This window comes from Chrysemys picta, chromosome 9 (assembly GCF_011386835.1).
Source record: "Chrysemys picta bellii isolate R12L10 chromosome 9, ASM1138683v2, whole genome shotgun sequence".
NCBI lineage: Eukaryota > Metazoa > Chordata > Testudines > Emydidae > Chrysemys > Chrysemys picta.
Window position 1 is genome coordinate 90,325,294 of NC_088799.1, and position 24,167 is coordinate 90,349,460.

The 24,167-nt window shown below is 39.4% G+C and overlaps 1 protein-coding gene across 3 annotated transcripts in view; it reads right to left on the reverse strand.

The window, feature by feature from the left end:
- Window positions 1-24,167, reverse strand: part of STAG2 (STAG2 cohesin complex component) — a 167,629-nt gene that overhangs the window by 137,522 nt on the left and 5,940 nt on the right. Inside the window, exon 1 of one of the 3 annotated variants that reach the window (XM_065556625.1) lies at window positions 907-8,640. The exons of the other annotated variants lie outside the window; for them this stretch is intronic. The gene's annotated coding sequence lies outside the window, so the exon portion shown is untranslated. Of the gene's footprint in view, window positions 1-906; window positions 8,641-24,167 lie in introns of those variants that run through there. 3 annotated transcript variants of the gene reach the window in all.

Below are 24,167 nucleotides of genomic sequence, written 5' to 3' on the forward strand. Positions count from 1 at the left end.
TGGAATTTCTGGGAGGCGTCATTAATTTCCCTCATCTACCTCAAATCCTACACACACTTGAAGTGCTGACAGTGAGTAGGAAAAATCTGGCTAGTGACCAACTGGATGATTTGTCAAGGGTTGACAAACAAAAATGAAACAAACGGTGCTGCTGTGCATCTCAGATACAGTGCTAAAGCTAAAAGTAAAAGAATGTGCCTCCTTTAACAGCTGTTTTTATGTATCTATTTTTATGTTTACAAAAATGCTGTCTATCAGAAAATATTAGCAGGCACGTGTCTATTTCCCAGAAGCAACCACTGACTGTGTCAAAGAAAATATATTCCCTAAAAATATGCTATTAATATAAGTTATCCAACCCGCTCAGGAATGGCAAGCCTTCTATTCTTCCCTGAGAGTCAAGAGACACTAGCTCTGTCAAGTCAGAGATGTAGGGGTGCAAATTTAAAATACAAGACCCTCTAACTGAGAACAGTCCACTACCATCCTCCAGATACCCAAATTCAGGAAAAGTGGTCTCAACTAGCAAGGACTCAAACCATATAGCTTTATGCATCAAAGCCAATACCTTCAGTTATAACTGGAAGGTACTGTGGTCTTCAGAAAGTTAGTGTACTGTGCGTTGTCAAGCAGGGAACCAGCCAAATTCTTTGGGAACTGTAGCTTTTAGGATAGCATTCTAAGATAGGTGCATGTACTGTACAGAGCATTGCAGTAATACAATCTGGAATGGCATGGTGAACTGTGGCAAGATGCACCCTCTCCCAGAATTCCTGCCTAGTGGATGCTCTTGACCCACAGATCACCTCTTCTAGGGGCACAAGTAGTGCAACATAACACACAAACTTTGCACAGGACTCTAAAATCATTGTTCTTTACTTCATTTATACAAAAATAAAACCTTACATGCATTTCCCTGCCTCCGTTTTTTCACCACTCCAGAACATTCTTTGCGCTGGACTCAGGGTCCTCTGGGGCAATCCAGTTCTGCATGTCTTCAATCATGGAGCCTTCTCTTCTAGCCAGAACTTTGTGTGTGGCTCTCTGAGTCTTTATTCTGTTGCTAGTAACTTTCCAGCCTCCAAACTTCCAGAACCATACAGACAAACTGAAGGAAATGGCATCTCCTAGATCCAGCCAACCTCCTCAGAATATAAATTGACCAGTTAGGGCTCAAATGTTATCAGTAATGGATTTTATGTTTTCTTCCAGAAACAACAAAAATGTTAAATAGTGTAGGGCCAAGAACCAGTCCCTGCAGGACCCCACTAGAAATACACACACTCAATTCTCCATTTGCAATTACATTTTAAGACCTATTATTTAGTCAGCTTTTAATCCATTTGATATGTGCCATATTAATTTTATATCATTCTAGCTTTTTTAACCAAAATATCATGCTGTACCAATTAAAATGCCTTATCCAGGCAGTCCTCAACTTTACGATGTTCGACTTCTGATGAACAGCACTTAGGACGTTTCTGATTTGATACCCTGATTCGACTTACAACAATTGGTTTCAACTTTACGAGGCTAGGTCCTGCAATGCAGTGTACAGGGAGTCCTCGGACTTAAGACACAATTCATTCCTCAGAATTGCGTTGTAAGTCAAAACCACTTTTCCCATAGGAATCAATGGTATGAAGGGGGGATTGGTTCCTGAACCAAGGCTTGAGACACTATTTTCATCACAATAACCCAGGCTTTTGTACTAAATGAATTATAGATAACTAATGTTGCAATATCAATGTATTTACCATACACTGTATTTTGTAAGCAGCATTCAAACAAACAAACTCACATATGCTGCTCAGAATGCCGGCAACACAGGCTCAGAAAGCCAAGGAGAATGGCACACATGCTGAGCCTCAGCAAATCACTGTTCAGGCTTTCTAATGGGCTAAGACCGGGGCCGGGAGCCAATCAAAAACAAGCAGCAACCCTACCTGGCAACAAGCTACCCTGCTGCCTCAAAGCCAATCAGAAGCGACCCCTTCCAGCTCCATCCCAGTATAACACATCCAGGAAGTGATTTCAAGCAAACTTTATGTAAATCAAGAGTCATAAGGGTGAAACAAGCGTCGTAGGAGCGAAACAGGCAGTCAACTGAAAAGCGTCGTAAGTGGTGTCCGATATAAGTCGGAGTCTTAAGTCTGAGGACTCCCTGTATTGCGGTTCTGAGTTCCGACATTTCGACTTACAATGCAATTTTCAGGAACCAATTGCGTTGTAAGTCCGAGAACTGCCTGTACAAGTCTAAGTATATTACATTAATGTTATTACCTTTATCAACCAAACTTGTAACCTCATCAAAAAAGATATTAAGATAGCTCCTGTCAAACTATTTTCTACAAACCGATGATTAGAATTATTTTTATTACCCGCCTTTAAATCTTGATTAATTCAGTTCCATATCAGCCACTCCATTATCTTCCCCAGGATTAACAGACTAACAGACCTATAATTACCCAAGTCATCCCATTTATCTTTTTAAATATTGGAAAAACATTAGCTTTCTTCCAGTTTTCTGGAACTTCCCCAGTATTCCAAGACTTACTGAAAAACAACATTAATGGTACTGCAAGCTCTTCAGACGGCTCGTTTGTAACTCTTAGATGCAAGTTATTCAGACCTGCTGATTTAAAAATGTCTACTTTTAATAGCCGCTGTTTAACATCCTCCTGAGGCACCAGTGGAATGGAAAGAATGTTATAGGATATGACTGCATCATCTGTTTTTCACCAAATACAAAACACAAATATTTATTGAACGTGTCTGCCTTTTCTACATTGTTGATAATTTTATCTTTTTCATCTCGTCATGGACCAATACTATTGTTAGGATTCTTTTTGTTCCTAGAATACATGAACTCCTTATTGCCCATAATTCTGCTGACCCTCAATTTGTACTTGTATCCCTGCTTCCCTTATCAGTTCTACAATTCCTAGCTTCTGATTTATATTCAAGACTGTCAACCTCCCCTTTCTTCCATTTGTTTATATATTTTATCGCTGCCTTCACTTCCCCTGTAAACCGCAGTTTTGTTGGAGGGGGTTTTGTTCTGTTTTTTAACCAATACAGCTTTTTCCCCCAACTGTGGTTTTTTTCAATATCTAGTACAGAGTCCTTACATAATTCCCAATCATTCACATTTTTCTGATTAAATTCTTCCTCTCAGCTGACCTGGCTCCCAATTGTTTTCAGCTTTGTGAAACTGGCCCTTTTCAAGCACCAAGTATATGTGTAGATATCTATATCGATATCTAAATAACTGGTTTGGACTTTATTCTGTTAGCACATTATAAATGTGATCAAGTCACAATCACTTCTACCTAAACTACCATTCATTTTTAGTTCTGTGACCAGTTCCTCTTTATCTGTCAAGACAAGGTCTAACATGAATTCCTGTGTGTTGATGCAACATTTTTTGAGTTAGGAAATTGTTATCTATAATATTTAGAAATCCAAAGAAATTTCAGTACTGGCAGCATGAGACCTTCAGCATATATCACTCAAACTGAAGTGCCCCATGACCATGCAGTTTTTTTTACATATTATAGATGGATGCATAAAGAGCCATTCTCTTCCCTAGTATGATCTGGTCACCAACTAATACCGCATCTTAAGCTTTATCTATTAGGACACTGTTCCCTAAACATTCAAAATCATTGTGATCAGTGGCAGTCTATTTTAGTCTGGTGTGTATCTGCTAGAGGTCCTGACAACAATGGTGGCTACACAAAGATACAGAGACACTGGCATTCAATGACAGCCATTTCAATTCATAGGTTGTACAGACTCACTCCCCAAATCTTCACATTTCTCCCTCCTCAAAAAAAGGAACAAAGCAAAGGTGTGTGACAAATACCCTGGGGCTATTTTGGCACTTAACTTCTAGACAGAGAATCTGCTGTTACACTTCATATATTCAGACAGTAAACAATTCTAATGATCATACAGTTACATGAAAACATTATTGGTCAGTTTCCATCTACAGCGTATAAATACATGTCATGCCTGGTTATCTTAGGAAAGGGATAGACAAGGACAGAGTTTGTGGGGCCTCCATATGCTACTGTCAACCCCAATCTCCTGATTGGTTGGGGTAGCTAGACTTGGCACCCTGCAAGGTGGGTCTTTGGCACTGGTGTGCCTCAGCAAGATGAATGGTCCCAATGAGAGGTGGAATCTCCCCATTTTTCTTGAGCCTAGTAGCCCACTTCACACCTCCAGGAGGAGATGGGAATTGTGCTTACTCCGCTATCCATCTCAGGTTCAATTACATCTTGACTGACCCTTCTGAAGCCATTAACTAAGGGGAACTTTCCTCCTGAATTGCCTCACATAGTTGCCTCCCACCACTTTGGAGCCTTTCGCCACCCTCTACTTGGTATCATAAGTCTGACAGTATTATTTACCACCCTCCACTTCCCTGTTGTCAATGGAGTTCTGGCACAGAACCTTTTGGTCTTACCTCCGTTTCACTTCCACCAGGATTTTTGACCGTTGATAGTCCACACTGACTTAATTTCTCTGCCAATGGTAAGCAGAGTACTTGGCCCCGCGGCCAATAAGTCTGGCTTTGGCAGGTTTGTATCTGAGATTGCTACAGTCAGCATCCCAGAACCTTCTTTAGCATCCATTTCGACTAGCTATAAACATGATGGGATTCATCACAGGGACATTTACCCACGTTTGCCTTCCAGCACCTGACAGGTGCACTACACAGGATTCATCACCCCTCCAGGGTCCTTCCACTTATTCACACCTCCCATTTCCACTAGTTGTCTGTCCAGGTTCAACTCTCTAGGGTACAACACGACGAATGCAGAGGACTGGGGTATAAATTCATATGCCTCCACATTATCGACACACACCTTATGTCTGTACTCATATGGTTAAGCCTACTGCACTTGTGAGACCATGTCCCAACCGTTCTCTGGATGGGCTGCCACAAAGTTAATCTGCTATGAGGCACAGCCAACTCCCTGGCACATGGCCACTGGGCAGTTTACCTTTTTGTGTTCCAGTCTCTGAAGAAAAAAAAAAAAAGTAAACAGCCCTTTGGCCATTCACCGTGAAACTGGCTATGCTCAACATAAAACACTTGTGGATTCAGTGGCTAGATCCCTCACAGCAGTCTGATAAGTGGCCAAGAGGAAGCATGCAACTGAAGCTGACACACCTACTCCTACACACATTTTCTCTGTGGCCTTCAATATAGTTAGGCTTAGAAGGATTAGATTTCTATTGGTAAATGTCAGTAAACATCAATTTCACTGTAAACACACAGACGAAAAAAGATTTCCATTCATAAAGAAATTTACAGATCGAGTAAGAAAAATGCTGCTTGAGAACCTGAGACTTTGATTTAAGAATATTTACACTTTGCATATTTTGACATGTAATGGTGCAATCTGTGTTTAATTATTATAAAGCTTTTTTAACATTTTTAATCTCAATGTCTCCTGTCAGTAAATAATCACTGTCTAACCCTCCCACATTATCTAACCATCCCCATAATTTCCCACAACTGTGAAATTTTTTAAAATTTATTTTTTTTTTTAGAAAACATCAAAAACAAACATCAATATTACCTGTTAATTATTAAACAAAAACTGAATTCTGCTAAGCCGGTTTCTCTCCGCTTGGGCTTTCACACTTCTCTCCTGGTACTGATGCTTTTTCTCTGATCACTCACTCCATTGTACTAGATGAGGTACAAAGCACAGGAGCGCACTCCCTGCAACAAAGATCTTACAATCTAACTTCAGGATGCATAGGGGGGTATAACAAATGGCAGGAATGATGCTAAAGAGTGCTGAACTGAGGGGTAAAGTCTTGGGTTCCTTCTTTTTGCAGGACAGGAAAATACTTGCTTTCTTGGGTTCCTCTTCATTTGATATAAGATTTGGCTTGTCTATATGCAATTCTATTCTGGGATACTTAAGCCCTGAAAATCCTCCTTTATCAATAAAAAAGCAAGATGAGGATTCTGAGGAGTCTGGATATTAGCAATGTTCTAGGTTTGTTCTTTTTTGTTTGTTTGTTTTTAAATCATGTTGCTTTCTGGATGTCACACTTTTTGTGGGAAGGAAAATCCCTGGCTGGGAAGGGTGGGGGTGGAGGGCACACTATCAGAGCAGAAATAGGCTCCTAGTGCTGCAAGGAGGAGTCAGTAAGCGTGGGTGTCAGAACCATAGGGGAAATCCCTGCTTGCATCTCTCCAGCCATCTGCTCTGCCTGCTGCAAGTGATAAAGTATGGTTCCTTAAGTAGGACACTGGAGAGTTTGAAAATGGAGTGTCCTACCTGATAGTTCTTCAGTTTTTAACAGTTTCATTACAAGTGCTCGTTTGAGCTTCTCCTCCTTACTACTGTGGTTCCTTCAGCCTGTGCCTCCTTTGACAGCTCTTCTACCTCTAATTCATCGCACAAAAAGGGAACCAACTCATGTAAAGGCTTAGGGAAAACACTAACAAGAAAATAATTTTCTTTTTTGAATCTAATAAAATAGGGTTGTCACCAGTCTCTCACGCCAGGACATAATCAGAGTGCTCTTCAAGCTGTGGGGGTTTGACATTAAAGTTTAAAAAGGAAGAAGCCATTCATAAACACGGAAGGAAAAACAGTGCAATGTAGTTGATGTTGAATATAAATCAAGAGATCCATATTCATTAGTTTTACCTGGGAAATAAAATAATTTGGTCTTCATAAAGTGACAGTAATACTACTGCAGTATTTGTTCGGCATTATTTCAACTAGGCTTTTAATGAAGTGAAATTAGCTTTCAAATGTACGCCTCTCAAGTGATTAGCAAACTTTACTAACAATTATAACTAAAATTTCCTTTTTAAATATGACTGGGGGGTGGGGGAGGAACCTGACCAAACTGGAATATCTCCAAAAATCAGATTAACAATACAATTTATTTTTTAAAAGAAAAATTGATCTGGCTGTTAAGATAGTTTCTCGAAGATATGACTACTCATCCCTGACAGCTCTAAAAACTGTTTCTATGGCATTGGAGATTTCTAGAATCAAAAGATCAGTTTCTTATCCTGTGTCACATGGATGTCCAGCAATCCACCACGGAAGGATTATGTCTTGCTCAAAAGCATGAAGTCAGAGACAACACAAGTGTTACTAAGAGCCCCCACATGAGCAGAAGATACTGAAACAGACACACATTTGGAAACAAAGTGACTACAATAATGGTTAATTATAACTTTTTCAAAACATATGTATGGAACAACAATGCAATCCACAGAGACAATAGATAAGGATAATGTCTTGACAGGGAATCGAATATCTATTTCTTGCAATATTCTTTGTATCCAAAGAGACCAATCTTTTGTGAAAGTATAACTTGGTTGCATTCAAATAACCCACTGAGAGTCCAAAAAAAAGTCATCACATTAAAAGTTGTAACAGGGTGGTCAAATCACCACTTCACACATTTCTGCAGAATTGTCTGTTCTTTCTGCCTACAAGAGAGTCATAAATTTTTAAGTCCGTCAGATCACCTAGTCCAGGGGTTCTCAAACTGGGGGTCAGGACCCCTCAGGGGGTTGTCAGGTTATTACATGGGGGGTCACGAGCTGTCAGCCTCCAGCCCAAACCCCGCTTTGCATCCAGCACTTATAATGGTGTTAAATATATTAAGTGTTCTTAATTTATAAAGGAGGTCACACTCAGAGGCTTGCTATGCGAAAGGGGTCACCAGTACAAAAGTTTGAGAACCACTGACCTAGTCTGACCTCCTGTAGACCACTGGCCATTAAATTAAACATCACCCAGCCAAGACCAACAATTAGAATTAGACCAAAGTATTACAGCCCTCAGGAGTCTGAACTACCATTGGGTCCAAAGTGCACCAAATCCCAAGGTCAACGGATTCACTGCTCTTGTTGATTGAACATTTATTCATGAGTGGATCTATCATATTTTTACTTGAGTTGATGTAACAGTCTAATGCACACTTAAGAGATTATTTAGATGCCTCCTCTACAAAGGGTGGTGGAAAGCAACAATCACCCACTGTTAATACACTGCTGAGATTTGCCGTGAAAACAAGCCTAAAATCTAATTGCTGAATTTAGTCTCCAAATTTGACACAACTCTTTAAAGAGAAACTGAATTTTCCACATTTAAAACATCACCATCCCAACTTTTGCAGAAGAAATTTGTCAAGATTACCCCCTTAGGAAATTTAAGCTTGAAAATCTCACTTTTTCTGCCTCCCTCTAAACCACCATCCTCCCTACAAATATCCAACTTTTCTCACACACACTTTAATAACTTTGCAGACATAGGCCACATTTCATATTCTACACTGAAAGACCACCAAGACACTTATTCTCCTAATTCATTATTTTCAGCAAGGAATGTTGATAGAACTGCTCAGATTCTTCAGCTATTTCTGTTTTCTGATGCTTTAGAGAGCAGCTGCCTCCACAGGAGGCCCGAAACATCACTTGTTTGGCATACTTATGTTTCTATTCTCCATTTGTACATGCTTCCTCTATAGATCCTTGTAATTATAAGACTAAAAAAGAGCAGGGGTTCACAGCAGATTTAGCACCCCATTAATATCCTTACTTCTGCGCTGCTGCTGTGCCCCCAGGGCAATACCCAGAGCCCCACCACCACAGAACTGATACCCGGAGCCCATAGCTCACGCCTCCCCGACACATTCCCATGCCTCCTTTGGGAGCCCCACCCCATACTCTGAGAACCACTGATCTAACAGACCTAAGAAACTCAGTAGGATTAGAACTCAACTGTCAAGCTTAAAAGTGGTATGTAAACAGGAGGGAGTTGGGTCTGGGTTACGAACAGGATTCCACATTGCCTCCCTGACCCCTGCTCCCCACCTCCACCCTACAGGTTCACTATCTTGGCCCCAATGCTCACTTTGGTTATCCAGTACACTCCCTCAAAATCCTCTTCTACCCCATTCTGCATACCAAATGGTGGCTTTCCTATTGTTGCTCCTGGAGAGATGTCTGAGCATTACAGAGGGAAGTCAATGTTATCTCTTGATAGAATCCAGATTTTAAAAAATAAATAAATAAATAAAAGTTGCCCATTTTGCTCTGTATGGAATACAGTGCTGCCTCAAAATGTCCAATATCATGCACGCTATGGCAGCACATGAAGCAATAGATGATTCGGTATCTCTTTTGATAGGGATTTTCAATATTCCAGGCAGCTAAATCCTTTACAGAATGTATCCCACTGAGAGAGATCAAAATCATTTTTTGCCCAAGAACTATTCTAAGGCAAAGGAAGGAGGAGTCAATCTTCAGGTCGAAGAACTCTTTGGTCTCATCCAAATGGTTCTGGTCTGATTTCAGAGACCCTGAAATAAGTGGACTTTTTATTGTGATGGTTGGATCACTTTTCGAGTCAATTTTCCTCAACAGATTCCCGTATGGAGAAAGTGAATGTGTTTTTCCTACACCTTCCTCACAGTCTTTGTTAAGAAACAGATGCCCCAAATAATCCAATTCAGAGTACAAGGAAAATGGTATTCCTTTTTCACTTCTGAGGAAATCACTGGAAGAAGCCCGTTTGATTCTCTTGGGAATCGTGTTTCTGGTTCCTGCATCAAGAATCCTGAAAGAGAAGAGAGCCCCATCTTACCTGCTTTTACTAGGACAGTGAGTGGCCATACGGGGTCAAACCAATGGTCCATATAGCCCAGTAGCCAATGCCAGGTGCTTCAGAGGGAACGAACAGAACAGGCAATCAAGTGATCCACCCCATCCTCCAAACCTAGCTTCTGCAATCCCAAGAGCATAGCGTTGCATTCCTGATCAACTTGGCTAATAGCCATTGATGGACCTCTCCTTCGTGAACTTATCTAATTATTTTTTAATCCTTTTACAGTTTTGCCCTTCACAGCACCCCCAGGTAATGAGTCACAAGTTGACTGGGCATTGACTTGCTGTCCTTTTCTTAGCATTAAACCTGCTGTTTATTAATTTCATTTGGTGACCCCTGATTATTGCATTATGTGAAGGAGTAAATAACCCTTCCCTATTCACTTTCCCCGCACCATTCTTGATTTTATAGACCTCCATCATATCCCCCCTGAACATATATAGTCTTTAGAGAAAGTTATGTTTATTAAATACAAAAGAAAAACTACCTTTTCATTTCAGGACTACATTTGCCATTACCTTATTTTTTTTAAAAGGAAAAACTTTATAAATTTTTTGATGAGGTAAATTCTCTCACTGAGGGAGAGATATCCAATTAGTCTGCTAAGAAGTCAACGTATAAGAACAAAAATAAAACCAATCAGCCTTCAATGGCATCTAGACACTAGCAAGGTAATATTTATGCATTTGATTATTCTTGGGAATACTGCTGTCATATTTGGTTTACGTCTGCCTGCTTATTTTCACATAACCAAGGCCACACAACATATTAAGCTAGGTTTTTACTTCAATTAAGCAATGTTCTTTATTATAGATGTATCAAAGGTTATACTTTTTTTAAATGAATTGTTCCTACAAAGCTGTTTAATATGGTCTCCAACTCACTGCACTGCTTTTAGTATTTAAATATGAAAATGCATATAAATTGTATATCTCATTTTCTCATTGAAACTATTCACTGAGAATATTTTTATTGAGATTCACCATTTTCTACTAATCTATTTCCAGCAGTTCTGTAATCTTATATTTCTCTCATGTTCAACTTGATTATCTTGTTTTATGTGCCTGTGATATCCCCTCCCTCAGCACTTTTACACACACACACACACACACACACACACACTCTTTACCCTCAGCTTTTGTCTTCCCAAGCCTGGAAATTCTAGTCCAACATGAAGCCATCTGTGCAATGTACCTCGAATGAGAGGGGGTTTTGTACAGCTATGGTAATAAATTTGCTTACTGTCCATTAGCTGAAATGATGTACTTACTATTGTAACCTGTCCTCTATAAAAACAACTCATTTTCAAAGCATAGCAACTGCAAGTTATAGCTCAATATTTTCCTTCAAACTCAGAAAACTCAGATAACAGCCCATGCACATTTCTGAAGCACTTGTACAAACAGACAACATACTGTCTGATTCTTTTGTATTGTTTGGAAAGCTGGTGACAAAGTTAGAGTATTCTACTTTCTTGTCACTGAGCAACCAGGATATAAGAGGGAAATTTACATTATACCTCAGATAGTGACAAGCTTGTTATTCTCCAGTAGCACTAGAACACTATACAGTGAAATGTTTGATATGTCTACTTAAGGGATTAACTGCATTAATTCCTTTATTTAGGTGGTCTTCTAATGAAAAAGAGTAAAATTATACTTAATATTTGAACTATTCTCCTAATACAGGTGATTGCCTAATAAAAGTGGTCTTTTTTAGATTTCACTTTCCCAATCCTACAACAGTCCAATATACTAGTCTGTTGTGGTGTGAATTGTTCTTTTCACCTGCAAAACTATTCTCTTTTTTGTCATTTAGACATCCAAGGTGCAATGCTACGTGTCAAAGCCCGAAAGTTATTAGTATGCTAACTGTATAAAAACTACTTATCTGATACTTATTTCAAAATCACTAGTTGAGTTTTAAACATTTATACGCCCCTCGATGAAAAAATATTTTAGACTAAAGTTTAATTACTAAAAATTTACAGCTAGAAACATAAAACATGAAAAATGGGGTTATAGAAAACTTTACTTCTCAAGTAAATTAATCCTACATCATTTTAAGATTTCTTCACTATTTTTCTTGCCCTCCTTAGTTTGGGTCTTTGTCTCTTTTCTGGGCCTTCTCAGGCTGTAACATCTTGTCTTCAGAAGACTAGCTATACAATAGAAAAAAAGTTAGCAAAACACTATATAGACATTTCATTGTTCTTTCAATAGGTATTATATGAGAGCTTTTATAAAAATACCCCAACAGACTGTTAATTTAAATATAGTTTCTATTTTCTGCTCCTCAGAGGCAATCTTTCACTAGGGGCTTGTCCACATACAGTTTTGATAAATTAAATCAGCACAAAAAAACCTGTTTAGACCACCAGGATGTGTTTGAACAGCAGCTAGCCAACAAGACCCTGATCACAACTGGGGTCTCTGGGTATTACCACAATACCAACAATTAACTTCTTACTGCGAACACTCCTCAAGTGATTCAGGAAAGATATTCCCTATACCACCTACTATAGCAACAAACATACAATGACATTCAGATCAAGTCATTGTTGCAAATAAGAGACTTATTTCAGAACACTAGTACATTTTACCAAGCAGATCTAAAAAAACACAGTCTTGTTTAAATTCTATAACTGATTACTGTTAAACAAGGATATTTTTAAAATAGTACCAAACACACTACAATTCCCATAATTTCAGATAAAAAAACACAAAGAACTAGCTTTATTCAATTACAGATCACCCTCATCGTTGAGCAGTTAAATATTTAAGACCACAGAAACAGAACTAGTTACATTAGAAATGTTGAAAATACTGTTTTTCCTTTGTGGGCATATTTATTGTTTAACATCATTTGACAATTATAAAAGAAAGCAATGAAAGTCTTGAAAATTGCACATAGATTTATATCCAAGTTGTTTTGACTAATACAGTCAAATGGCAACAGAATATAAATACAGCTTGATCGATACTGTTTAAAGAAAAATAGTGCTTAAAACCTGTACAGTAGTAGCATATTTAAATTTGGCTGTTGTAGATAATATTTAAATGTTTGCACCTTTGAGATTTTTTTTTTTCAGTTCTCTACCGGTATTTTAGATTTTGTTTTTTGTTTTTGCACTATTACATAATTGAAGTGCAAAAACAAAAACAAAACAAAAAACAAAAAAAAAACAACCTAGAATTTTGTTCAGTATTAAGTTACCTTGCTTTATAACCAGATCAGCAGCACAGAAAGAAAATTCTTGTCTATTATTTCGATATCCGTAAAACAATTTAAAATTGATGGACTACTCTTCCTCTTTGGTAGAGTGATAAGTCGCAAAAACAAACCTCAGCCAGACTGATTTGGTGCCACAGGTTCTGACTTTAGTTGACGCCTCTATAGACAATGTCTTTCCCCTACCCATAAATAAATAAATGGACATGTTAAAAATTCTAATTCAAGGGTAAATTAAACACTTATGTTGGCCCCAGAATATATTACAGGAGAGACTATATATGTTATGAAATGTATTATTTTCCAAAAGACAGAATATTCCCACTCTTACCTCCCAATTGGTTTATTTGAATGAACAAAATGAACTAGTCATGGAACTGAACTGAAATAAAGAAAACATTCTCTTTGCACTTACAAAAGCAGCTACTGCTGTAAAAAAACTTCAACAAACTCTGGTTCCAGGTGCTTAGGCAGTGACTTCCACCAATTCAGCCATCTGACTTTCTTTAAAACATGGCAACAAATACGTATTGCTTAATATATTTTTAGTCAATGTAAATTATTCTAATAGATTATAGTAAAATTAAACCTTAACACAGATTGTTAATTTCAAAATTTAATTCTAAATAGATGTATTTTTAAAAGAATGCTATATTTAAATTTAAAAAAATCCATTTTAAAATTTAAAAAATCTGATATTTTTTTTTAAATCATGAATTTTTATCCACCCTGACTGGTATCTTTATAACCTTAACTGTAATTCCATTTAAACAATTACTTGAGGAGGAAGGAAGGAAGAAAAAGACATAGCAGTTTTCTCAAAAAACATTTGCTAGGAAGCCTGGAAATTCAAAGTTAAGGTTACTGACTACACGCGCTTTTTTTTTTTAAACAAGAAGTCCTAGAGAAACATTCTGAATGTCATCACTTTTCATGAAGAGATGTGCAAACCTGTTTGTGTTTCCAGCAACTAAATATGGTCTTAAACTTAAGTCACCAGCAGTATACTGCTGCAGACCAGTACTATTTAAAATATTACAGTAGTTTACAGTCAATCAACAGCACAAGCAAGATAGAAAAATCAGGAAGTGATTTAACTAGACTAATTCCAAGACATAGTTTCAACATGGTCTATGGAACTTTAAGGGAAGAAATCCCATCATCAACACTGTTGTTAGCACTGGTAGGAGCCCTACTGTAAATAAGACTAATGGCTTTTGGAGCTTTGATCATCATGCTAGTTAAACCTACCTTGAGCAACTTTAACTGAAAACTACCCTCTACAATAAATCACATGCCACTAAAACCATGAAGAAAAAAATATAGATAAGACACCTCATGCTGTAAATATATTAAAAATTAAACTCACTTTCAATTTAAGAATTATTTTTAAATTCATCAATATGACATTTCATAAATGTTTCAGAATTATGTTTGGAATGAACAACTCTGTCACAATAAGGCAAAGGGGAGGAAGGGAGGAAGAAATGTATTCAACTTTCAATTTAAATTTCATTGGCCTTCATCCTAAAATAGAAAGATCATATGCAGATTATTGTTGTACTCAACACAATATTTTCCATGCTACAGTAAACTTCAGGAGAACAAAATGACATGCAATGTATGTTTACAGGATCAAAACGATTACTCTAACTACAGTAGTCACAAGGGCAAAGTGAACAGTTATTCCAAAAAAGTGGGCCATTATTATTAGATCCATATTATGCCTCATTTACAAAAGCAGAAACTGGGTTCAGAAATAATAACCAAAGATTAGTTAATATTTGCAAAAGGCTTTGAACATGTAAAAGCACTGTATAAGTGTTAAGTATTAAGGCTTCCCACATATTCATTTTGGCATTCTTCCAAGCAGGAAAGTCCCACAAAAGCAATTTAACAGCAGCAAAGAGAAACTGATTTGGATCATGTAATTTTAGTCAGTTCCACACCAGTACCACTAAGGATCACCTACAATATCAGAACAGTCTCCCACCAAAAATGCTCAGCTATCCAGTGCCATTTGCATGTGAACTTTAAAAATAATCTCTGCTGCAATGAGGTTACAAACATTATGAACAGCCTGAACCCCTATTCTCCTCCTAACACAGGACAGCACACAAGCACACACACTACCATCCCTCTTCCTATTCTTTTATTCTTAATTTCAAATTAAAACAAATCCCAGCCTGAGCTCCCTCCTAGAGTTTTTCCCTGTAACGTCTCCTCTCACTCCCTAATCCCCCCGACTCAGAGTGGGGCACATGCTGGATTGAAGTTGACAAGACCTACCTGGTCTTGCTGCCAGTACAAGCTAGCATGAGTCAGCAACATAACCCTGAGCCTTCCTGCAGGCTTCTAGAACATCCCATTACACTCAGTGTAGCAATCACACTATAGTAAGGCAAATAAAATTAGGATTACAACAAAGATTATGGGATTAATTTTGTTGTGCATCATGTCAGTTCCAAGTTTTTGGAGACTAAGCCCAGGTACAAGCTAGCAGCAGATGGCACTGGAGTGGAAGTTAGTATAGGATTCTTCTCACAATACTGGAAGCACTTGAAAAGAGACCAAAAACACAGACTCCACTGCGTGCCAGCTCACTTATCCAATTCTGAAGTCTCATGAAAGAACAAAAAAGTTATTCTCTTCTCCCACCATCTCATTTCCATGCTTGTTAAAACCCTTCTTCACCCATCTTCATCAGCTTCTAACCTGTTTCTTCTCGCCCCCTACTCCCTCCAAAAGGTCATCCTTAATTTCTGCCTTATCTCCACCACTTTTCAATCCCTACCCTGATGTCTTCACATCAGGTTTATTGAACTCTTTCTACCTTACACATCCCATATGATCTCAGGATGCTTCAAGCATAATTTATACAAAAGCTTTGTGCATTTCACATTGGTACAACCATTAACAGTTTTGATGACTGCCAGTGTATTCCACAACAGAGGCCTCAGTTGCAAGTGCTGCAATACTGTGCACTGCATATCCACAGGTACTTATCTACTTCTGTTAGTATTTCTCACACCTTCTTTCCTGTCTTCCTTAGGCCTTGGCTACACTTGCAGCTGTACAGCGCTGTGAGGTAAACCGGTCTTCGTACAGCTGAGTAGGGAAAAGCGCTGCAGTCTGTCCACACTGACAGCTGCCAGCGCAGTGGTGTGGCCACACTTGTAACATTTGCAGCTGTGTTGAGAGCGGTGCATTATGGGCAGCTATCCCAGCATTCATGTGGCTGCAACGTGCTTTTCAAAACGGGGGGGGGGGGGGGGGGGCGGGGTGGATTGTGACAGGGAGTGTGGGGGGAGAGAGCGTGCTTTTTGGAGCATGTCAGCTCTCTATTTTGCAAGTTCCGAACTCCCGGCCCCCTGCTCATTCATTTACTCACTCAAAGCAGGCTGCAAATTGTTTGCTTTTCTCTGCGGTAGGAGCTTTGAAACCGGCACTTCCGCATTCCTGCAACCGGTCACAACAACGGAGAGGATTGGCCACTTGACAAGGTGATTAGTACAGCGCTGCAAGCGTTTACACTCACACCTGTGAGTCCTAGCCACTCCGCTGCAGCTGTTATTCCTCTCGGAGATGTGGAGTACCTGCAGCGGTGTACCCAGGGAGATACAGCGCTGCAAGTGCCCTGCCAGTGTGGACGGGGAGTGAGTTACAGCGCTGGGGGAGGCTTTACAGCGCTGTAACTCGCAAGTGTAGCCAAGGCCTTAATGTTATTTCATTTCCCTTCTCCATCCTTTATTTGATTTTGTAAGATGCTCTGCTCCACTGCGTTCTTTATTCTGTAGGTCAACTGAAGTTTACTTACAGGAGACCTAAAAAGCTTTGGTAAAAAAATATGTAAATTGCCAAACTACTCGGAATATGGCACAAATCCTATATTTGCTTAATCAACTGGATCTTCCCATATTAACCTCCATGACAGGAGGACTAATCCCTACATTTTTAGGGTTGAAATGTCAACACCACATTTAAAATCCCAAAAAATAATTAACAATACTTCCAGCCCTCCCCTAACAAGTTCTGAGATCAAAGTACTTTATTTCCCCCACCACCATCGAAGACATAAGCAGACATCTTAATCTGAGCAAGGAGGCTGAAACATCAATGCCTGTTGTAGTGGGAAATAAGGAATCTTGAAGTCTGATCTTTCCATGTAAATGAAGGAAAAGTTTGGTTTTCATGCATTTTGTTCTCAAATGTATTTATCTATTCACAGTATTACTGATTTGGGATTTTCAAAATATAATTTCTGTTCTGTAAAATTTGTGTATAATTTTTAAATACTGCTGATGCATAATAATTTGTCTTACCACGTAGTGTTTACTAGTTTAAAATTGTATTTTGCATTAACAAGATACTGCTTTGAGGCACCAGCATGCTCACTTCCGTGTTCAGGGTATTATTAAATTTCATACGACTGCCACTGCACTGCATAGAATGGAAGTTGAGCAATGTAACTAAGAGGAGAAAACAAGATGGCAAATGACAGTGAAATACCCAGAGCATCGACACTTTTAAACAGTTTTCAGGTGTTGAGCCTCAGGTGCTTTAGTTTCGCGACTCTGTTCAGTATAGTCACATGGTACAATAATACAGAACACGTGCATACTTACTTGAGCAATGTGTTTTAAAAATAGATACATGTTGGGTACAAACACTGATTGGAATATCAAGGGTTATCAAAATAAAATGAAAGGTAACCCACTCATAAAATGGAAAGATATGGGGTGTTTATGAGACACACAAATAAAAATGAAAGCCTGAAATGTTGCTTAAAATGGGCTACTAAAAAGAAAACTCACTCCCACCCCTTTCACAGGCAAACTGCCTTAATAATGCATTTCCTTGGTAGGTAAATCAATATGCATAGGCCAGTTTCAATATTGGGGGGGGGGGGTCAATCCTTTATCAGAAAAGTAGCAATAGAACTATAACACAGATGCAGCAGAGATACTAGTGCAGCTTTGCTTCTGGTTGCCAAAGTTGCAAATGAACTGTAGATTTCTGGAAATAATAAAAGCAGTTATAAAAAAGGAATAGGAGAATACTATCTGATTATTTACACATAAAAACTAATTTAAAAAGCAATATTGAAAGAACACTTGATTTATATCTCACTGATGCATAGATAAGCAGACTATTTGTTTTAAAAAGGAATCTTATTTATAGCATATTAACAGTAGCATTCTAGGTAAGTGCCACAAAAAGGGAAAAAGAAGATAAATGACAGTGGCAACAAGAAACCCAGGGACATGTTTTTATTTTAAAGTCTTTTGTGAAAATCCTTTCTACAGCCCTGCCTGGTGCATCCCCCAATATAAATGCAAGCCTTTTTTCACCCAAGTCATTCACTTGCTGTGCTCAGGACAACAGGTATTTTTCAGTGCACTTAGCTATAGTTTCAGTAACACTTTATCCTTACCAAAACAAACTTTTTTTCCTTTAAATGTGTCTAAATTAAGCTTTTTCAACAAACACTACTGAAAAAATCAAGACCGGAGTCATCTTTAGAAATGGGGGATGTGGAGGAGAAGGGATGAGTTTTAAGTCATTTCAAAGACACCACAACAAGTATCTCCTGTTTACACACCAGGTGTGTAAAACAAAGCTTTACTTCAGACCAGGAGCACAGGTGTGCATATAATAAAAAAGGTATTTGGGTAAGTATTTAGGACCCAATCTTGCAAATACACATATACGTAACAAGAATAATTCCTGCAAGTTCATTGGTGAATAATGACAACTGTAAAATTAGTCATAAGTGTGTATAGGATTAGGACGTTAGTGGTGTTCTATAAACAGTATTAAAGATAGAGGCTTTACTTATCCATTGAAAAAGTTATAGCACAAGTAGTAACAATGCAAGATACCTCGCACTACCAAACCAAGGAGTAGCTAGAGACATTATGTTAAAAAAATATTTTAAATGTTTATTTATGCTAATACCCTAGATTATTAAAACATTTTTCTATATCTAATTTATTTTTTATCACTTGTGCTGGTTCCTCTATGCTCCTCATTTGGTTTGTACAGTGGAAAGCAGACAGCCAATTTCACTTTCTGGTTTTCATGAACAAGCACAAGGTCACCATGCCTGGGTTGCAAACATAGACGTCATCTAAATTCAAACAAATGGCTTTCAATTAATTTCTATTAATAGTAGGTTTTCAGAGCTCTTTTAAAAAAGCCTCAACTCCCAAGCAGTATCATTATTAAATCAATCCTCAGCCTCTGATGTGACTGCCAATAAAAGTGACAATATTACAGGTGGCTTTGTGATGTCCACCCCTCATTACTCAGTAACAAGCTAATTCAGACCATGTCTGCACTACCACTTATGCTGGCAAAACTTATGTTGCTCAGGGGTATGAAAGAAAAAAAAAAAACCCTATGAGCGACAAATTTCGCTGGCATAAATGGTAGGGGTGTGCACAGCACTATGTTGGCAGAAGAGCTTCTAGCTACCACTGCTCGTTGAGATGGTTTTATGTCAAGGGGAGAGCTCACTCCCATCAGCAGAGAGGCTACACAAGCGATCTTACAGTGGCCCAGCTGCATCGGTTCAGCTGTACTACTGTAAGCCCACTACTGTAGACATGGCCTTAATCAGCCAATTTCAAGTTTGTCAAGCAATACAGACGGTAACCTCTTTTTGTCACGAATGACTAGGGCCTAGGACTCAAATAAAATCCAAACTTTATATTCCAGGATACATTAATTTACAATGATCTCAAAATGATATACAAGACCATACTACAGGATTCTGTTAATGGGTCAGTTACCCAAAAAATAAGTTACTTGTTTATTTTAACCTACAAATATGTATATCCTTAGATTGTTATACTTTTAATTATATACCCTTGCTTAGAGATTTGATTGATATCAAAAATATTAATATTCCTCTTCCCAATATTCCACCATATACAAGCCAGACTTTCTACACTCTTTCCCTTTAGCTCTGTTCTATGAAACCACATTCATGCAAGCAAGACAATCCATTGGCTAGCCATTGTATACAAATATGCCATTATTTTTCTACATGCTTTCTGTTCATTAAAAAGGTATATATTCCCAGAAAGACACCTAAAAATCTGATGGTGTTAAATTATTTTTTTATACTTTCTACAGTCCAGTTTTTACACAGTCAAAAAATCATGAGATTCAGTAAATAAACCTCTTAATTACTTTGTTATAATTATAAACAGGCTCATTAAACAGATTCATTTGAACATCCACAGTAAATTCCATCTTCATTCCCAGATTATGTGCTGTAAATCTGAGGAAAATATTCTTCATGCAAAACAGAGGTTGAATCCCTGCTTTAATATGAACCGAACCATAAATAAGGAGTTACTATTGTAGTGACTCCATATTTAGGGGTTGCATTCCAAAAATGGGCTTAAATGAGGCATAAATTCCTGCTTTGTTCCTAAAGTAGGTGTCCAATATATTTGAAATTTCACTCAGGGTTAGAGATTCCAATTTAGTTTGTTTGGTTTCTCTTTATAAATTCTTAATAGAAAGTCCGGGGATTTCAGCTCTGACTGTAATTCTCTCGTTGTTGATTGATCTATAAAACGACCTGTTAGAGCTGAACCCAAAGAGCCCTAGTGCAACAGCGAAAGGATTTTTTTCCCCCTAAATGTTGGATTTAGGGACAGTTTTAGAAATATTTATCGTATAAATGAAAGTTTGCACACTGTGTATACAAGCTTGATTGGTTGATGGGGTGGGCAAACATACACAAATCTGGTTGATGGGCACAATTGCATAGAAAGCCTTTTCCAAGCAGAGCTACATTTCTCTCAGATTTTATCATACAACAGAAGGTCTCCTGAGCAGCTGCTGCTGAATAAAATATTCCCCCACTGCGCTTCTAAATACTACCACCATAGAAAATTAATACACAAAAACAGTCTGTGAAGCAGTTACTGCCACTATGCCATTGAATATACCTAACAACCCCATAAAAGAAAAGCTAGTTAGCCCACCTAATGGTACATACCCTCTACTCCTCCACCCACAAGCACATCATTACCACAACTACTGCAAACCACAAACCAAACACCGCAACCTGCCCTCTTACTGCCAACCTTCCCATCTCCTCCTTTAACCATCCTTCTGCACAAAACCCTTTCATAAAGTACTCTTTTCCAACACACCCAGCTACCATGCCTAACATCCATAACTTCTCATTTTGTAAAAAATAATCTAGTAAAGGGTGAAAACTGAGCAAAGTTATGGTTGTGCATGGTCTGTTGTATGCCAATTTTGGTAATGGTAAGGTACGCACTGAGGGGTAGCTTAAGTTTTCATTTCCTTGCTATTATGGGTTTTGTGTCAGGCAAGTTGTGTATGCACTAACCGCACCTGTTTAACAATCAAGTTTTTTGAGTAATATATGGGTTTTTTTCTAACATATTTAAGGTTCCCTAGACAACATGGACCCTTTATCCCACTCTCTTCCTGAAACACAATTTCAGTTGCTCTCTCAGTAACAGTTCCCGATCCAAAAGTCACAACAACAAAAAAGACTCCCCAAGAATATTAGTCCTGAGCCCACATCATGGATCCACTAGTACAGCCCTTAGGGCCCTGAGTCTACAGCGGTGCTCCCACCAATGTCAGCAGTCACTCACAACATCAACTTGGAATTAATTCCACCTCTGTGAGAGGAGTAGCACTTAGTTAGGGCAACACAGTCAGGGCTGGTCTACACTGGGGGAGGGGGGGGCAGAGGATCGATCCAATATACGCAACTTCAGCTACGTGAATAGTGTAGCTGAAGTCGAAGTATCTTGGATCGAATTACCTGGGGTCCACACGGCGCGGGATCGACGGCCGTGGCTCCCCCGTCGACTGCGCTACCACCACTCGCTCTGGTGGAGTTCCAGAGTCGACGGTGAGCGCGTTCGGGGATCGATATACCGCGTCTTAACGAGACACGATATATCGATCCCGGATAAATTGATCGCTACCCACCGATACAACGGGTAGTGAAGACGTACCCTTAGTGTAGACACTGCATTACAGACGCTCCCCGGGTCAGGCAAGACCTGATTTATGCAAATTTGCACTTACGGAAAAAGTTCCATAAGCCAGAAATAGGATTTTCGAGTAGCGGAAATTTTTGCGCAACGTACAGGTATACGTTTCCGGCTCACGCAAAATTTGAGTTATGCAAAGATTTCCGGAACAATTGTGTAAATCGGGGGGAATCTGTACTTACATTGCCAATTGGTAGTCAGCCACATGTTGGGCACAGCTGAACCCTCCTCCCCGGCTCACAGCTGGAGCTCCCCCTTTCCCCAACACCTCAATTTCACAGCAGGGAGCCTACCAGGCTGTCAGCCCCGGGGGCAGGGGTGCCTCCAACTGTCAGCCCCACATGGCTGTCCAGTGCCCCCACACTCCAGCTGTCAGTGCCCCACTTCAGTCGGTGCAAGCGCTAATGGTGAGGACACGCACTACCAGCAGGAGGGCAGTGTGGACACGAACAACCAAATTTAATTGTTGTGATGGCTGTAGGTCAATCTAACTTAAGTCAACCCAATTTTGTAGTGTAGCCAAGTCCTTAATTAAAACAATTACATACATGCGCAAAAGTATGTTTTAAACTCTCAATTCTGCTGAATCAAAATAGACCACCAAAAGGCAAATGTCCAAACTTGTTACTATCATGTCAAGCTTCAAAGCTGTCCCCTAAACTAGAAAGATGTTAAAGCTGATAAACTGTAGTTAGAGATAATGGCTAGGGTATTTTTCCCCCTCTCACTCTTTGTACTCAATGAACCATTATTTTGTTCAAACTTTGTAAAGACAAAAACTATATACACACCAAGCAGAGAAACGATTGTAAGAGAGACCTTAGGCTATGTTTGCACTAGAGAGCTTACAGTGGCGCAGCTGTACCAATGCAGTTGTGCCGCTGTAAGATCTCTCCTGTAGCTGCTCTATACCGACATGAGAGAGCTCTCCCGTCGACCTAATTAATCCACCCCCAACAAGAGGCAGCAGTTATGTCGCCGGAAGACGCTCTCCCACCAACATCGCACTGTGCACACTACCACTTATGCCAGTGTAACTTATGTTGCTGGGCTGGGGGGGGGGGGGGGGGGGGGAGTATATTCACACCCCTGAACAACATACGTTTTGCTGACATAAGTGGTAGTGTAGACATAGCCTTAGATTCTGAAAATTGTACCCAAAAAGTGAAAGTTTAATAAAGGTATAAGCAACTGCAATTAGTCCTTTGAAACAGAAGCACTTAGGCAACCATAACTATAGGTCTTGCTCCAGGAATATCAACAACAGGATTGCATTTTCTATTGCTTCTGTAGACCAAGTATATCGCACACACCAGGGACTCCCTGCATTCCTCCATTGCCTCCAAGGAGCTCCCTGTGTGTCACCCTCACATTCCTCACATTCCCCTCTTTTTCAGGGATTCTCTGCGACCTCTCCTTACCCTCTACCCCTCATTTCAGGGTTTCTGAATGTCCATTCCCCCTCTGCCACATCACTGTCCCCCAATCCCCTTATGACAGGGATCTGTGTGCTCCCTTCGCCCCATACTAACATGCCACATTATCCAGTTCTGTGGTTCTGCATGCTACTTCTTTCCCCCCCTTCCCCACCATGGCAGGGGCTCTATGTGCACACACCCCATTTCCCCCTCCATCACATCACGGTCTCTGTGTTCCCCATGTATCCTGTCCCTCTTACTATGGTCCCCCGTTCTTCCTCCCCGCCATGCTAGGGTTCCCTTTTCTTCACCCCCACCAGCAATTGTGTGCCCCCATCCCCGCCAGGGGCTCTATGCATGCTCCCATTTCCCGTCTCAAATTTTTTTTCTTTCTGTCTGGGACAGAAGTTTTTCAGGTTGTCAACATTTAAAACTGTATTAGGAGGATGAGCAGGGCTGAGATGAGGTATGTTATTATGCTAGAATTTATTACTGGCTGCCATCAAGAGTCTCTTTGATCTATAGACAATTACAGAAGTGGCTGAAGTTGCTGGTTCTGCTAATCAGATGCCAGGGGCTCTGTGGTCCCCCATTTTCCCCTTTCATTTTTTACAATTTTCACCAAAGTCAAAGTGTTCTGGGCATTGATGCCTAAAATACTCCCTGAGCTTTTGGAAGAAATCAGGTGCAGCATTCAAGTCGTCATGTTACAGGCAGAAATAAAAACAGACAAGAAAACATTTAACAAACCTCAAGTGAGATTTGGGGGGTGGGAAATCAGAGGCTGGGGT